The sequence below is a fragment of the Megachile rotundata genome, chromosome 8 (assembly GCF_050947335.1).
Source record: "Megachile rotundata isolate GNS110a chromosome 8, iyMegRotu1, whole genome shotgun sequence".
NCBI lineage: Eukaryota > Metazoa > Arthropoda > Insecta > Hymenoptera > Megachilidae > Megachile > Megachile rotundata.
Genome location: NC_134990.1, coordinates 5097743 through 5114630, shown reverse-complemented (window position 1 = coordinate 5114630; position 16888 = coordinate 5097743).

The window sequence follows — 16888 nt, the reverse complement described above, 5'->3', positions numbered from 1 at the left end:
TTAAAGTAAGTGTACCCAAATAAATGACAAATATATGTTTCATAATATTATACTGCAGTGTTTAGTAACTTTGAATATAAACAAAACGAGCAGGAGATCTTTATCTATTTAAATAATATCTTCCATATTATGATCATGTATTCATTTAAGGTCGCATGCAAGTAGCACTTTGGTAAGATTTTTTTGTTTTCTCGCTAAGTAAGAATAAAAATATGGCGCCTTATTTATAAAATGCAAAGCAACTTTTAAATAATCTGGGTGATTTTTAATGAAAACTCTTCTATTCGCGGTATCATAATCGCCATAAAAGACAATAAAAGTTGTTTTATCATTTACCATTTGGTAAAAATTTATAGACATGCTATACATATACTGGATATGTAATTATGTATATTGTTATAAACTACTTATAACAACAAATGAATAAATGTATATGTGTACATATAATTTGTTATAATATTAATAATAACAAATATTTATTATTATTAGAACTAGAGGCAAAATTGTTTAAAAAATACAGCTCGTTGAATCTTGCAATTTTTATATATTTGTAACCGACTTCGAAAAAGGAGGAGGTTACTCAATTCGATCAGATCTTTTTTTTTTTTTCTAAGTATGTTCACCTACGCCTAGCTGGGTGGACCGATCGGGACGAAGCCTTTTGCATCTGGTAGGTTCTGACTTCCCATTGGTACCATTATCAAAAAATTTTTCATTTTTTAATTGCAAAGTATTGTTATTGCAAGACAACTGGCAACTTTTGAAATAAACTTTTCTCGATTTTAGTGCGCTTTTAATATCTTATCACGGACATGATTCTGAACAATTTTGTTCATATACAAATTTCGCGGAAAGCTTTAGTTTTCGAGATATTAGCGAAAAATTGTTATTAACTTTTGAAATCAACTTCGAACGATCTTAATGTCCTTTTAATATGTTGTTAGGGGCATGGTTCTGAACTACCTTTTCCTTATGCATAGTTGACGGAAAGCTTTAGTTTTCGAGATATTAGCGAATAAAATAATTTTAAGAAAAAAAATACGCCGACTTCGAAATGCACTAAAAAGTATAAAATAATTTCTATTTCCTATTGAAGTAATTTCTATTTCATTCAATCATACAATTACGTAACAGATATGAATGAAACCTATTTACTCGTTAGGTAGTGTATTAAATACATTTCAACGTTTTCGGAGGCTAAAAGTTTCATTGCCAATAGAAACCTATGTTCTGTATAGCGTCGATTGGTACCGCGACGAATTGATACCAGCCCGCTGGACCTTCCGTGGCTACCGATGGAACAATAAACATCTGATATTGTCCAATTGTTAAAAACGTGACAAATTATTGTATAAAAAGGGCTCATCCTCTTCGAAAACAAATCTCAATTCATTTCTCCGTAAAAGGTAAGAGAAAATTGTATATGTAATAATTATTGCTAAATTGCAATAAACAAAAAATTCCAAAGACACGTGTCCCCTATTTTGATCCATATTTTTAGTGTATAAAGCTGCAAAAAAATCGAACTGCATTTAGCTTGAAAAATTGAAAAAAAATCCAATTTTTGAATATATTATTTAAATAAATAATTTCTCCCGAAATTTTTGTCACTAACTAAATTCTTGACTAAAAACTACACAATTTAAAAAAAATTCACCTTCGTACAACCTCTAGTTTCCGAGATATTAAAGAAAATGTGTTTTCAACCCCGAACTTTGAGGGCTATTTTCACCCCCTCAACATGCATGTCCGCAGATATAAAAAAATACGTGTCAAATGATTTTTGAAAAGCTACCACATATGTAACTTTCATTAAAATCCGCGTGTAACACCTTGGTGATGTTCCTTGTGAGATGAACATACATGAATGCAGTCCTCGTGAAAATAAATAGAAACTGTACTCGAAAATTTTCCTAAAGCAAATTTCTTTAGCAACATATCTCTGTTTCTCCTAAAAAAATTTGTAAATAGTTTTCCAACCACCCAGATTAGTACATCCCTTTAATGTTTAAAATCTATTACACAAATTAAGTTTATCATGTTTTTGTAGAAATCTTTTATCTAGATATCCGTTTTATCACAGCAATTTTGTTTCTTTACAGGTAGCAAAGATCTCCGTACCCTATCAGCATTCTCGGTGACACAGGATTTCTTTATTGAATCCAAGAAACAGGGTTCTTGTACATCATCGACACAAGGGTCGCTTTGATTCACATTCAACACGTGCAATGTTTGAAGGTAGTAAACTCAAGATGAAAGAAGTATCGTTTGCGAAGAGTCAGCGTATTTTTTACATTTTCGAATGTAAATCTTCGACAGTAATGAGATAAAACGAGGAGCTATGAAGTTATAAACTAATCGATTACTGAATTTTTTGTTCGGACTATGAGGACGGAGTTTTTTCTACTATTTATACAACAAATATAGAAATATTTTTGTATCCTGCACGTTTCGTTTTTCACGATGACTTCCAACTTGAAACAAATAAATTTTGCAGACTGGTTAGTAATATTAGAGAAGTTGGATACCGGTATCAGTGTTAAAGAAATTGCCAGCGAATATGGAGTAACAGAACGAACGATACGCCGGCATAGGCAAAATTCTACAGCAATCCGACAATATGCAGAGAATCCTACACGATTGAATAGGAAGAGGCAACGCATTCCCACGTACAATGACTTGGATACGCGATTATATCAGTGGTTCGTGCAACAAAAATTATTGGGAAATCATATCACCAATAGTACCCTAATGTCAAAGACGAAAGAATTGCAAACGGAATGTGGTGGACCGTCGAATTTCGTAGCAAGCAAGGGTTGGCTGTGGCGTTTTAAGAGGGATTACATACGCTCTGTGAATACTGATGAAAGGACTGTTGAAATGGATCACGCCGCTTTGGAGGCTTTCAAACGTGAATTGCCGCAAATATTGATGAAGGAAGATGTTCTAGAAAACAATTTGTATAACATGGACGAGACAGGTTTGTTTTGGAGAGCGCTTCCACCTATGACGTTGGAGAAACAGGCGCAAGATAAAAGCGTAAGATCAGAAAAGGTGACCGTGGGACTATGTGCCAATGCGACTGGAAGTCATAAATTGCTAGTACTTTTCGTCCATAAACGCGAATATCCGCAGGCTCTACATTATCATGCTAACTTACGTTAACGATAGGATTTTTCGTGACTGGTATGAGAATGTATTTAAACCAGAAGTGAGGCAGCAGCAGATACAAAGCGACCAGCCCGGTAGAGTGCTGTTGTTAGTGGATAATTATGGGGCACACGAATTAAACAAAGAAGAAATGGACGATGGACAGTTTAAATTAATTCTTTTACCGGCTAATACTTCTTCTTTGATTCAACCGATGGAACAGGGCGTGATTTCTAAGTGCAAAAAAATATTTCGGCATAGACTACTCCGATGGGTATGTTGTAAATATAATGTAACTAAAGCTGTACTTGTAATATATTTTTTGGATATTATGTCTCTTATAAGTGCGTATTTATTTCATACAGGCATTGCAATATGAAGAACGAATTGCACAGTTCTATGCTGATTACGATATTAAGGATTGTATAGATTTAATTCACGAGTCGTGGTGTCGCATAAACTCAACCGATATTTTTCAATCTTGGGGGAAAATTCTTAATCGTTGGAACCAGACGTGATTTTATAGCAACCATTACTGAACAATTCTTTGAGCTAATTTCTGTTGAGAGGGTCGATGAATGGATTATTGAATGCGAGAGAGATGAAATGAATACGGAAGATGCAGACACCAAAGATTGTTCCATTATACGATCACCTTCTCCAGTAGAGGATACGGAGCTTGATAGGTTATTATATACCTTACGTAAAATAATGGTAACAGAGCCAGAACTTGGAACTCAGGCAAAATCTATAATAGATTGTTACGATAAGAAAAATTATTTATAACGCGATTACTGTTATTATTGTTTTTATTGTTATAACTTTTGTATAATTCCTGGGATTTTCCTTCTTTCTTTCTCAAACAGGTTAAGCTGAGTTTGAGACGCGATATTTTAGTCGAATGATCCAACAACATTGTATATTTTTAGTATAATGTTATCCTATAGATTTTTTATTCTTTGCATTTGTGATACCCGATACGAGTTTTTTTTTAATTTTTATGGGCTGAATACAAAATTAAAAATCTTTCCACGCCTGCAATTTTGTTTTGAAAAAATGAAAATGAAAATCTTCAATTTTTAAGATATGTTGTATTGGAACAGTAATAGTTATAATATGTTATAAATCTTTGAATATATTTCAAGAATGTTCAAGGCAAAAAGTAAATGACATTAATTTTTGTAGATATTCTTTAGTTTTCCAAATAAACTGAAAAATATTTGCAAAGATTTATATATTTCGTATGATCTTTCCATTTTCATTATTGTTTACGTAATATGTATACAAACTTTTATAATATATTAATCACTTTTATTATTTTAGTTAGGGGAATTTGAAGAATTATTTGATATAAAATGTAAAAAATGATTATGTTTGAGCATATAATACTGTAAAAATAAAAATTTGCATTTTTCTTTAAAATCATATATCTCAAAAACAAAATGCAGGCGCCTAACGAATTCTTTGTCCACATTCAGTGCATAAAGATTTATAAAAAACGTTTATTAAATGCTACAAGTGCAAATGACTGTTAAAAATGACTGATTTTTAAACGCGTTTATGTTTGTTTATGTTAAATCGAACTTGCCACGTGTATTATTTCAGATAATAATATTTAAGCGCTATATCAGTTGTTAAAACAATGAGAGATTATCATAAACTGTTCTTATTCGCGTATTCATTCTGTTTCTGTTTCTGTTGTATATATTTATATGTTTCTTTGTATTTCAATGTTATATTTATATTTAGTGAGTTGGCTATGTGTATAATATTCATAATTTTTGGTTTTTAATTATATAGCATTATTGTTTTACATATAAGTATATACTTTTGTGTGTATTTATTTTTATTTAATGACTAGCTTTAACCCATAGTTCCATCGTGTGAATTTCGGGTTATAATAAAGTTAATTTTAAGGAGAGCATGTTAATAAAGAATTTTATAAAGGAAATAAATTTTCCATTTTATAATATACATATTTGAAGTTTTAAGAAATGTCATCGTGGAATTTTTAACTTCGACCTTATGTTCTATATTTGTTGTTCATACAGAATAATTTTCCTTGAGAAACAATGTAGATTGTTGTTGTTGATTTTGTTAGGGCCTCGATTGCTTTGATCATTGGCCCAAGCAATGTAGGTAACAGTGAAAACTGCATTAACATCTGCTGAGAAACCCTGTAGGTAACAGTGAATACTGCATTAACATCTGTTCTGAAAAATTCCTTCTCATATGCTGCCTTCATTAATAATTTTAGACATATGATATAGGTTCATTTAATACTGACCATTGAATTATTGGCAGATTTAAATCCTTATCGACGTCCAGTACAGAGAATTGCATTTTAACGCAAACTTTCTATTGTTCTATATTCTATTCTATTGTGATTTGGTATAAGACTTCCAGATGGACTTGTAATGGAGGGAGTTTTGATCAGAATTTAATAGATTTTCAGTAAAGATATTTTTCGTCTCGAAACTGCTTACTTCAGTATTGAATCAATGTATTGAAACTTTGCTACCATTTGTCAAGAAGTATGTCTTTCATGATACTGTTATTCACATAAATATATGATATACTTACATGTACATACGGTGCGTTACGTAGGTGTAAATATTATCTATATAAAGTTGTTAATCGTAAACAGAACTTCGTATTGAAATTGCGAACGAAGTTCTCGCTATGGTGCCCGGGATTATAATTTTATTCATTATATCGAAGACTTTCAATTTAAGAGTAGCTACGATAAAAATGAACGAATGCATGCTCTTTTTGAAGTTATGAGCACGATCTATCTAAATGATGGAATTTATAAATTTTCTACTTCATGAATCTTGAATTTAAAAATTTAGAAATTTTTAATAAGGTGAAGTGGGGTAAGTTCGTAGACGGGGCAAGTGCGTATGCAAGCTATTTTTATTACAATATGAACGAAATTTCTCCATTTGTTATGTTTATTTCTTTGTTTTGTTTCACTATATCCCCTTTTATATTTCAGCTAAGAGCACTTGTTTGCGGTATATAGTACTTGCATAATGCAGTAAAAAGCATTTTATAGCAAATTTGTTAATAATTCTGCTCTTGCCCCATTGCACATGAAATAAAGTTTTAAAGTATTTAACTTCAAGTTACGCCATTACCCCATTTTTGGGGAAAGTGCAGAGTAGTTGACATTTTAAACAATTTCCTATCAAAATCAAAATGTATAAGGAAAATTAAGGTCCTAGTTAATATTAATTGAATAGTAGTAATTGTGCAAAGCGTTCGATATCGACAGCGTTAAATATTTACAAAGCAGACTGAAAATACTTATGTTTAAATACCAACTTTACAAAAACTAGTCTGCACTTACTCCACTTCACCTTATCACGAATTCTTAAATTTCGAATTTTGCATTCTTGAAACTTTATTATGTCTTCGCAGTTTTTACGTTTCAACGTTACGACTCATTCCTACTATATCTAGCCCTTTAAATAGTGGACACAGAATCATCTTCAGCATTTTCTGAAACTGCTTTGGTCGTATGATCATATGATATGTGATACCGACGCTCTCTAGCAGTATCGTTCTTATATTTCGTTTATTGTCAGGCGTATTGTTTCGCATTCTCGTTAAGGAGCGAGCACATTGAGAAAAAGAAACGTCAGCTGTTTACTTGAAAAAACTGCCTTCGTCATTAGTAGAATAGATAGTACAAAAAGAATAAAATCGCACTATGTAAAGAACGATTTTATACAAGATTTAATAATACGATATTACAATATTATTTCGTTTCATACAAAATTTAATAATACAAACACTTAATAATGTACAAGGTGCTAAAAAGAAACTTGTGTATTTTAAGGGTAGGTTGTCCTCGTTAAAGAGAAGTAAAGTTTTGATGAGTACAAAAGATTTATAATTCAAGGTTATAAGCTTTTTATTAAAAGTGATGATGCAGGAAGAGTAACATCCATATACATAAAATGTCGTGCCGTAATATTGCACATTCATTAGAGTATGTAGGTCATGTTTTATTTAGAATTGTTTAAATCATTTGATCCATAAATCATGTAATAAGGTGATGTTAAAAGGTAATTTAATCTAAGCATACTTTTACAAATATTTACATTTACATTTTCATTTATATTTTCAAGTTTACGTTTATATTTTAGATATCTATATTATTTTTGTAAATATTAACAGAGAGGGATCCAGCCATAATGACCTTGATCTTGATATGTATCATTAACCCTTTCCTTACGGCAGTCCGTGCCGCGAAGTGTGCACTTTGCTCGTCAGTAGTCTTCGATATTCGGACTAACGTTTTTCAACGCCACTTTGTGATTGTCTTGTATATACACTTTTTTAAGAGCTACATAACAACTGTTTCATCGTATTATTGGAAAAACATGAAAATGAGTATATTGTATGAATATTCAGTTATTTACATATAACACCCGTACACACAGGCCGTCGCGCGGCCGCCGCCTATAGGCGGCACCCGGAATGAAAGGGTTAAGAACATGCTCCTGGGTAATATTTCTTGTAATTTAATTGTCATTGTTCATTAGAAAATTATTGATCATTTGTAAAAATCAAAATTTGTACGTAATCTGACAACGAAAAACTTGATTTTGGCAATGGTTTAGTATTTGCGATCTATCGGGGAGTATACAGGATGTTTCACAATTAGTGTAGATCCTTGAAATGGGTGGTAGCTGACGTGATTCTGAATAAGATTTTCCTTTGCGAAAATGGGGATTAAAGCTTTGTTTTTGAATTATTAAGAAAAAATACGGACCAATCAGAGCGCGAGGATTACGCATGCGCAGACGCGAAAGCGACAGCTTCGAGCCTAGTGGCTGAGCGTGCGTAATCCTCGCACTCTGATTGGTCCGTGTTTTTTCTTAATAATTCAAAAACGAAGTTTCAAACCTCGTTTTTGCAAAGGGAAATCTTATACAGAATCGCGTCAGCTACCTTTTATTTCAGGGACCTACACTAATTGTGAGACAACTTGTATAGCGGGTGAATTTATAAATCAAGCTAAACAGATTTCAATCATTTTGAATTTCAAGTCAATTAACCGGAATAGTATTCTAACCCGACTTAACATGTTTTATAATATAATAAAAAACGAATGTCAGAGAATGAATAGTATAAATTATAAAACATTTAGGTTAGGTTAGTTTAGATTAATATTTTTCCAAATATTCTTTTGTTAATAACTATGCAATAAATAACGATTGACAATTACGTTATGAAAAAAAGTTATTCAGGACGGCGACCTCGATAATACTTATTATTATTTTATGATTATTTTAAATAAGCATTAACAACAAATTTGATTTTTATTATATACAAAAATTGTGTGTAAAACGAATCTGATAGATCACGTCGATCATTTCACACGGAATTTACAGGAAATTTAAACTTAAATCAATATTGTTGTTCGCAAATATTTTGTTACAAATATGTATTTTGTCAGTTTATTGGATTTAAGCAATAAAGTAACAATGAAGAGGTTACAGTACGTATACAAAAACTTTGCATACGTTATAACGAACAAAACGTATTTGACTTTTGTACAGAGACGTTTTTGTACGTTTTAATGACGTAAATTCGCAAAACAAAGTGTAATGCACGGTTTATTGTAAAAGCCGAAGGAATATTTGACAAAAATTAATGATCGCCATTTTTATATATCACCAGTTATGCAGCTGTTAATATATTTGCGGTTTAAATCTTTTTCTGACAGTGTATGATTACAAGCTTTTTCCTAGAAATTGTTTTATTATCCACTTCCCTGTTATTGATGTGAAGTATTACAGACAATAATTTTAAATAAATGTTTGAAGGCCAGGTGCAGATGAACGTTTTGTGCCAAATTTATCACCACTGCACTTTTCTATCGCGTTTACACGTTTAATTCTTCTTGCAGTTTATATGTGTGTTTTACGTTTTTATTGGTTGATGCAATCAAAGTATTACGAAAATAGTCCACGGTATAGGTTTTATCTAGGAAAGAAAATTAATAAAGTTGATCTTTAGGTTATTAAATACATTTTTAATTTTCTTTTAGCTTGAGGAAATTCATCTTATTTGATGACTGAACTTTCATCCAGCTTGAGACTTTTTATTTCAAGGTCAGAGTACGAATTTCAGTCATAATACTTTTGCTTTGTGACAGGTTTTAAAAGCATCAAGGAAATCTCCATTGCAGCAATTTCAAGAGTTGCACATACAACCACATACTCGACATAGGAATTTTCTATCGCAAAATAATAAAAATTAATTCTTATGAGATCATATAGTTTAATTTGGGATAAAGATTAACGATATGAAAATTGCAATTTAGTATCAAAAACGATATTAATTTGAAGTGCTTATATTAGTTGAGGGATGAATAGGTGTATAGATGGATGAGTTTCTTAAATTATATAAAAGTTGTAACGTTTGTAAACGAAATGTTAATTTTTGATCCATATTTAAACTTCGAATTGATGAAAGTAGCGAATAAAAGAATGCTAAATCTTCATCTTCTTGAAGTGGATTTTTGATCGTTTTGTAAGCATCTATAAAATCCATTGATGCACCATCAGTATCAGATATTTTTCGTTTTGCTGTAGTTATTATTGGAGATAAAAATAATATAAGAGCGATACACGAATTAGCATTAACATTTGTCTCCATCTAGCGATGTTAATCATCATTGTTCGTTCCTTCTTGTGTTCGCATGTTTCGATTCAATTTTGTTCTCTAATATTCTTCTCACGTAATTCTGATTGTATTTTATATCGTTCTTAAATAAATAGTTTTTGTGCATTGTATATAATTAATTATGACACTATTCGTCCACGGATCTCCTCGCCTTCAACAGTTATAACGTTAATTGTTGGGGGAGTAACTATTTCATCACTTATATCAGGAGCAATATCTTCTTTCTTGATTACATTTATATTCCATGTTTTACCGTAGTCGAATTCATTTGTACTGTTTTCAAGATTAGATTCATTAATTCGTAATTCTATACTTCTTTTTAAAAAAGGTAATTGATCAGCATAGGTATAAGGTCATATCCTTTTATAACCATTTTCAGAATTCGATTTTTGGGCTTGTATCTTGTACTGAAACAATAGTTGTTATATCAATAATATTTATATAATATAGCTGTAAAATAGTTTAAAATTTTAAAGTGACTGATAAGTAATTAACCCTTAACTACCATGATTTAGAAATGTAATATATGATGTACTTCATATTGGTTTTTAAAGTATGAGTAGCATTTTGTTATTTTTATTTTCACATGTGTTAGACAGTTCTTATATCAAAGAATAATAAATTAATATTCTAATAGTACAAATGGTTTTGAATAGACTTTGACAAGATCAAATTATCATACAATACGACTTTAAATATGGAAAAATGTTTCATATAAATGTAGGATATCAAGGGGGACATAAACTAGTGGTAGCAATTTGATCTTGGATGCTGGTTTGAAGGTCAAGTAAACGTCATTTTCATTTTCTTAAATAGAAGCCCCCATTTTTTATTGAATTTTTTCTGTAGCCTTCATCGTTTTCAAAACATTATCTATGTTTGTTTTTTATTTTTAATTCTCAAGATATGAGACTTCTCAAATGAGGTCTTTAGAGATATACTTTATGTTGAAATTACAGTGTCATAAATATTTCACTCTTCTATGTACCAAATAATCTACTAATTTTTCTGATTTAAATTCTAGTGGAAAGATTTAGTTCATCAATGAACTAGTTATCTTAAGTTTTACCTAAAAAAGTTAGGAAACATTCAAGAAACGTTCCATGCTACGCCGAAGAAATAGAAGCACGTAAATCGTTGCATTTCAAGTATGCCCTCAAGGATTGAGGTCACCATCAATAACCACGGAGATCACATAAAATATTAAACATCGTTGTGCTGTTTTAATAAAATTGGAAAACAGAGATATGCGAAAGCAAGACATATAAATACAGTATGTTACATAAATATACTAACCTTCCATATTTTCAATGACCTGAGCTTTTAGTAGGACATTGTGGTGAGTATTCCTTAAATACTAATTTGTAATGTGTAAAGAATAAATTGTTTAAAAGCAAATGCATATATTCACGTAAATAAATTGTGTAAAAGAAAATAAACGTATTAACGTAAATAAAATGTGCAAAAGAATTGACGTATAAATGCCTGATTTCTAGTCCTTCCATAAATACACCAATCTTGTATATCCTCTTTATATTGACGTCAGTCGAGCTTCATAAGCAAAGTTATTGTGTTACCTTTATTTGTTTCATTTTACATTCATAAAATTCGTTTATAAAACGTTAAAAGTGAAATATTTCGTGGAAAAGAATTTTCAGAAAGAAAAAAGGCCATGATTGAACCCTTTCGGATTGAAGGCAATCCGAATACTCGTTTCGGCAGTATTAAATGGAATTTAATACCCGCCCAGCAAGTTATGGTTGTATTGCGAAACGAATTGAATGTTCAAAAAGTGCTATTGTTGATTAAGTTGTGACGAATACGTCACGAGCCGTCGACGCACCGTCAGCTGTGCACCATGAGGTGAGGACCCCCAACGAAAACCGATACCAGGTGGATCGCTATCGATGGAAAGATCGATGAGTTAGCTCGGGGACTTCGGCCCCGACAGGACCCGTTTGGAGGTCCCCTCCAAGTCACCAAGGCTCCTCTAGTCTATGGATCCCCGAGCTAGGTAAGTTGAAGGCTGGCGTTGGTGTGGCGGATAGACTTTGTATCGGGGTTAGACTCAGCGGCTCCCAAGCGTGATGCGTCAGATAGTTTTCGCTCCGCGGCCGACGGGGTCAGGAACGAACGGTCAACCGGCTTTCCTATCCTGTAGATAGAGTTATTATAAATCAGGTGCCGCCGAAGCGGGCACCGATATGCCACCTCACCCGAACGGGTATATGCAAACTACTGCCCATCCACTTCCACCTACGCCACCATCGAAGAGTAAAGACCTGGTCCAATCAGCGAAGGGAAGACTCCACTTCATTCCATTGCTGCCTAAGGAATTTTAATCTGGGTTCCCATCATTCCATTGAGATAGAAAAACCCCCAACATCCTGTGGATAGCCCTGGGGAAGGTAAGCTTTGGGCAGATGTCACAATGTCGGATAGTCCTCGCTGTGAGGTTCGCTGGACCGTTGGGTATCGGCAGCTAACTCCTGGAACATATCTTGGTGTAATAAGAGAAACATTAGGTCAAAAGTGGTCATTACTCGTCTAAGTTATTCTCCTCTCCTTCTCTTTTTTTCAGGCACAAATGGGCTCAAATCCCGATTAGTTGTAAGTACGACCGACGATTAGGCGAACGACGCGCCTAATCACTAGTCTGTAAGTTAGATTTAGGATACATTGTAACACTGCGTCACCGCCGTCATCATACTAATATTTGTATAATTCTTATGTAGAAGACAACGACCACCGTTGAGGGAACCGCCATCGGCATCAACAACCTGACGGCTGCCCCGGCCGAATCTTAGCAGAATAAAGAACTAGTTTATAAGAAAAAGCCTTGCGTTTTTATTAACCCAATTTCAGTCCCCTTCCTTCCGCGACCGGCCTTATCGCGAAGACCCTGGCTGGCTGAATCGTCCAGGACCAGGAGACCCGCGAGTCGCATGCGTCGCCACGTCGCTTCACGACAAAACCTTTCGTTACAATGTTTGTAAAAGACATAATCATGGTAAGAAGAAACTGAACGTTAAAAGTGTCTCGGGCTTTCGTGCAGCAGAAATAACTAATTCGGCGAGGGTCTTGAAATGGCGGATCCAGTGGCACGCCGTAGTGGCCGAAATTTAAACTATGTCGTACAACGGTCTTGGAAGATGAACAGTGTGGTGTTCCCGTTAGTGGTTCCATGAAGGAGTCCCACGAAATCAGCAAAAACGATTTTCCAGGGCTATTGAACGCGTGTCAATTGCATCCGTCCCGGGAGCGCCTGTCGTCTTGCCTTTATTCTGATGGCAGTTGCGACAATCATGAACGTATTTGGTAACTTCTCGCAGCATCACCGGCCAGTAGTAGGCCCACACCAAATGAGTTAGGGTTTCTGCGATTCTTAGATGGCCAGCCGTAGGGTTGTCGTCGACTTCGTGTAAAACGCGGTGTTGGTTGTCCTTGGCCGTATACAATTTCCACTGCTTGTTTGCATCCTGTTCATTGTAATCTAATATGTGCAATGTGCTGGTTAGAGTCTTCCGCATTCCACATAATAGTCGGAATGTTGCTCCGCGTATTGAATTACTTCTTGGAGACGGCTATTGTATCAGTGGCACTGAGGGGGTGGGGGTCCTCGCATTTCGCAGGTAGTGTGGTTGACGGGAGTGCGCGTCGGTTACGGTGTTCTCTAATTTTCAACGGTAACGTATTTCAAGATCCTACTGTCTTAGGAAAGGTGGCCGCTGGGTTTCCTGATTTTCAAGCCACTTCAGTGACTGGTGGTCGGTCATGACGACAAAGTGGTTCCCCTTTAGATAGTAGCGCATTTTTCAGATGTCCTATAGGACGACCAGGTATTCCAGTTCGGTGGTTGAATAGTTTTGTTCAATCTGGCTGAGTATCGGGCTTATGTAGACGATGACTTGTTCCCAGGCCGTCTTGGCTAGCATCTAGAGGACGAAGATGAGGGGAGTTCTTTCGTATTGGTCGGTGGTATTAGTTCTGCGACTGTGGCTGTCCTTTCGGGATCAACTTGAAGTCCTTCCCAGTCGACGAGGTATCGTAGATATGTTATGTTCGTCGCTCAAATTTGCATTTTTCTCAATTTAGCTGCGCCGTTCACAGCGTACGTAAAACTGCAACCTGTGATCCGCGTTGATCGTCAAAGGTAGTCATAACGATTACGATATCATACAGGTAGGCAAGTACATAGGGCGTCATTTCCAGAGTAATTCGGTTGTGGTGTCTCTGAAAGATGGATGGCGCGGAAGAGAATTATAACGGAATATCTACTTGCCAACCATGTCACCAGACGGTATGACGACGCGCGCGCGACTTGTGACCTCCTGGTGCTAGACGCTTTAGTCAGCCAGGGTCCATCACGAGAGGAAGGGGTCGGGTCGAGGTGTAATGACAACGCGATGTTTAATCGTATAACTACTCCTTTATTTCGTTCGCAATGGCCAACGGCGTTGATGCCGAGAAGGGCCCGTCGGTGCTCGGTCGAGCTGCGGGGGTTGCCTTGGTCTAGATTGACAGTATAATGTTAGCTAATCTGGTGACGGCGATGACGCAAGATTACAATACTACTTAACCTACACGTACATATCTAATGGTCAGGGAATGCCCGGTGTGACGTTCGCGGTACCTATCTCTAAATGGCACAGTTATCCCGCTGGTTGTATTTAGAGTGTGGGGTTCCTGGGTGGTGCTGTGGCCCGTCTTCTCCTCGGCAGTCGATGACGGGCTTGTCATGCAACTATACTCGAAGTTGTAACTGACGGAGGATGTCCATTCATAGCAGCATGCGGTAGGCTAAGTCGGGCACTTCGAAGAAGCGGAAGCGTTATCGAACACCGTGGATCGCGATCTGGCCACAGTAGCTGCACTTAATAAGTGTCCCTATTCCGTTGGCTAAGGGGGCATTACGTTGTGTCAGCATTCCTTCCACTTAGCAGCTAGGCAAATCTGGGCGGTGTGTTGGTCGATGTATGATGAAACTGCCCCGGTGTCCAGTAGGGCGGGCACGATCTTATCCCTTATCCGGACGTCCAGCACTAGTCGGTCCCTCTGCTCGGTCGGGTTTGCTGGTCTTGGTTGAACCAACGGTTGGTGGTCAGTCTCGGCTGGCCCTAATCGATTCGGTTTTCTCTGTTCAGCTTTGGTCGGTTCTGATCGGCTCAGTTGCTTATGTTTCGTCGCGGCCGTTCCCGATTGTCTTGTCAACGAGTGATTGGCCGTGGTTGCGGGGGTCTTTCGGTTGCTTACTTCTGGTGTTGGGCGAACCCGCCTGGTGTTTCTCGGCTTCTCGCACGGGCAATCGCGGCTCGGTACCTCCTTTTGCCCGCAATGAGGTAGAAGCGAATTGCCCGGTTTTAGCATTAGTACCGGTCATGCCCGCGTTGGCTGCAGCACCAATAGTGTCTCAGGGGTGGCTTTTGCTTATTGGCAGTTTCTTAATTTTGTTCAGCCGGATATAGAGGCGGAAATCTTCAGCCATATTGAAGTAGATGACGTTGAGCTGTTCTTCTTTCGTAGATCCTGCTCGCCGTTGCATTAAGGTAGTAATTGCGATGACGTACGCGCGAATGGGTTCGCTCGGTGCTTGGTGATGTTTCGCGATTTGCAAGTTTAGTTGTGTCCTTTCCTCGGTAAGTAAGTAGAAGCTTCGCAGCCGTTGTCGGAGTTCGGTCCATGAGTTAATGTTGTGGGCTACGTTGCGGTACCATAGTTGGGCGTTTCCTCCCAGTTACTCGGGGAATCCCTTCTTCATTTGATTGTCGGTGAGCTGGTACGTATCTTCCAGTTCGTTCAGCCCTTCCAGAAAATCCTGCACATATTGCCCATCAAACTAGCAGTACCATCGTTGTATCATCTCCATGAATCTAATCGGGTCGCTGGCTGTGTTAAAGGCGGCTTGCTGGACAGAGTTAATTAGTCGTAGGATGGTGTTGACTGACGGAGGAGTAGTGTTCCGCGCGAATCGGGGTGAAATTGTTCTCTACTCCGGCTCACGCAGCCTGAATGGTCTGCTGCCATATTCTCGCGATCTTCGCGTGGAATTCTTTGTAGTCCCGGGTTCGGTTCATCTCTTTCTTGTACCCGGGCTCATCGCCTGGGTGGTCGAGAAACTTCTCCGGATGACTGCGCACATAGGTGGCCAGTCGTTGCCGCAGTTGGATCCAGGTTTCATTAACCGTAAGCTGGAATCTCTCTAGCTTGTGAATGATTTCTGGCTTTCGTAGACGGTACACCCAACTAATTCCAGGTATCTTCTCTGGTTGTCTACAGTTCTACTTGCTCGTGATTTTACCGTTTCGGTTGCTTTTGTGAGAATGTCCACAGTAGGCAGATACTGGTTGCCTTTATATCCTTCCAGAGGGCGTTGCTGGTTGGCGCTTGCTCCACGGGACACTCAATCGCGGTCGTTAGGGGCCAGATGAATCGTTTCGTTCTGCTTGGTTCCTTAATCGTATCGCTCTCCTTTTACTGCTTTGGATCGCTCGACGGTGGCGAGGTGAATGCCTGCAGGCTGCTATTAATCCCACTTTTATTGCGCCTGGTTGGTAGCTGATAGGTGGCGCTGTCGGTGGTCGACTTAGTGGTTCGGTGACTGGCAAGAGATTTCTGTTAGTTGGAGGTTCTCTTCAGCGATAGTGTTAAGTCCTAAAACCGGTAATAGGTGAATGTTGTGGCGACTGGTGATTTCGTCTTTCCGGTCGAAACGCGCTAGTTGACTTCGACTCAGTCTCGGGGAATTGGCGTTTCAGGCCGCCTTCTCCTTGACGAAGTGTTTGCTGTTCAACCATGCGGCGTGTGCGACACCTGGGCCTCCTGGTGTTGGACGCTGCAATCAGCTAGGGTCAAGATGGAAAGGGAGGACTCGGGTGGTAATGACAATTTAAGGTTTGTTCTAACTATGTTGGCAATACAATATTAGCAAATAGGGTGACAGCGATGACGCATAATTACAATTTTATATGATCCAATTTTTAATACTGCTCTTGGTGGAGAAGGGTCCGGTATGGCGTCCGTGAATACTTGCTTCTAA